Raw genomic sequence first — 2,577 nt, forward strand, 5'->3', positions numbered from 1 at the left:
AAAGCACATGCATCTTTAAGTGTTTTCTTTGTTTAACTAATTTACATTCTTCGGAAAAGACAAATAAGAATGAGATAAGAATCTAAAGAAGTATATTAAACATACAAAACTATTTATACAACAAGTACAGTTTCTACAAAACTAAACAGGGCTATATAGTTCCACGTTTAGGTATAGCCCCCATATAACTGTTCCTCCCTATATTCGGTATATTGATGTTTTTATTGACACTATTCACCGGAATTGTTTTATATTTCGTGTTTGAATTTCCTAATGGGTACTACAGTGTGTGTATAGCCCCTAAATATCCGTACCTCCCGATATTCGGTATTTTGATGATTTTAGCGTCTTTATTCACGGGCATTTGATGTTCCAAATGAGATCCTAACGGAGAGCTTAATATAAATTTTCAGGATTTCAGCTCAGAAATTTTCCCTTATCCAGCTCCTTTCCTCAACCAACAGTGATATCCATATCAAATTTCAGAATTTCAGCTCCGTTTCTTCACCCAATGCGAAATTTTGTACTATTCATTACTTTTCAAATAATTAATATACCAACATACCCCCCCACCCCCAACAACTCTGAATCTTAGATACCAACAGAGGCCATGATATCAAATTTCGGGACTCCAGCTCCATCCCGACAAGTATAGCTCCAATTCTTAACACCTATACGCATATCCAAAAACAGCTCCTTCTCTCAACCACAGAAACTAACAGTTATCCAGAATTTTATTTATGTTCCTTCACCCAATACCAAACATATAACCATTCAGTACTTTTTGTACAATTAAAGTACACATTTCTGGAACCACCTACATACGTCCAGGTTACACAGGAACAGTAACCGTAATGCCAAATTTCAGATTCAGATATATGTTCACGCAATACCAAACTGTACGAAAAATAGTACTATTTAGTACTTCTCGTGCACTACTAGTACTATTTCAAAAACCACTTCTTTATCCAAAAAAAAAAAAAAAACAAAAACAAAATAACACCAACAGTGATCTCAATAATACACTATTCAAAGTTATGGTAGGTTTTTACGTTTGGTACGCATTTTTTTAGAATTTCGAAAACCCGTATAGTTTGTAATTTCAGATTTCCAGTTATATTCCTTCCCCAAATACCAAATTTAATAATATGTAGTACTTTTTAGTACATTTTTCCAAATCCACCGCCATGTTTCCTCCAAACCGTACGCATTTTCAAACCACATCCAAATCTTAACCCTACACATTAACAGTGATCCTAATGCAAATTTTAGATTTCAAGCCGTATCCGTTCACGCCATACCAATTTAGTACCTTTTGTACGCTACCTGAATGCATTTCTAAACCCAACTCTTTACCCTAACCACCAGCAGAGACCTCAATACCAATATTTTAAATTTCCAGACCAAGCCGTTCAACCAAAACCAAATTGTACCGAATTTAGGACCATTTAGTACACATAAGTACAAATTTCCAAAGCTTCCTACATACCCCATTCCAACACTCCGATAGTAATCTTATTTTAAAAATTCCAGGAAAGCAGCTCTATTAGTTCACCCGAATTCAAATTGTTTAAAATTTAGTACCCTGTAGAACACATAAGTACAAAATTCCCAACTTTCAGATTTCCATCTCTCCTAAAATATAAGTTGTACCATTTAGTACATATCAACACAAATTTTTAAAATTTTCTACATACTCCCATCCTATAATAAAACAGCTATTTTATATTCCCAAAATTTGAATTGTACATAATTTAGCACAACTTTGGTACACATAAGTACGAATTTCCAAACACTTCCTATATTCGTCAGTCCTACAATGTAGAAGTAATTTCCAAATATCAGGACTCAATTCTACTAGTTCTCCCAAAATTTAAATTGTACCAATTTTAGTCTGAATTTACAAAACTACAAAATTTTAGCATTCCCGCGGTATTGGCTTACCCAAATCGAAATTGCACCAAATTTGGAACCAATTAGTTCTTTTCGTGTCCATAAGTAAAAATTTCGTAAACTGCATTCATAACCCAATCCTTCACTCCACCAGTAATGTTAATTTTCAAATTTCAGGATTCCAGCTCTATCCGTTCTTTCAAATTCAAATGGTAGAAAATTTTGTACCGTTTTTTACTTTTCGTATACATGAGTACATACTTCCAAAACTACCTACTTACATACATCGACTCTACTCCCCAACATTGATTCCCATTCCAAATTGTTAGCTCTCACCGTTCACATGATACAAAATGGTACCAAATGCAGCACATTTTAGTACTTTTCGTACACTAATAGTGCGAATTTCAAAGAACCCTTTGGGTACATACATCAAAGGCCTCCATCAGGGACCCTCATTCCAAATTTAAGAATTCTAACACTACTGCTTCCTCAAATACAAAGGGTACCATATTTAGTACCTTTTACTACTTTTCGCACCGTTCTAGTACGAATTCCAAAAACCCAGCCTTATCTGACTCCTTCGGGCCAAGAGTGACCCTCACCCAAAATTTCAAGATTCTAGCTTCAGACGTTTCGGCTGGGTGTTGATGAATCATTAAGTCAGTCAATCAATCAGCTTTT

Source organism: Musca domestica, unplaced genomic scaffold, assembly GCF_030504385.1.
Source record: "Musca domestica strain aabys unplaced genomic scaffold, Musca_domestica.polishedcontigs.V.1.1 33, whole genome shotgun sequence".
NCBI lineage: Eukaryota > Metazoa > Arthropoda > Insecta > Diptera > Muscidae > Musca > Musca domestica.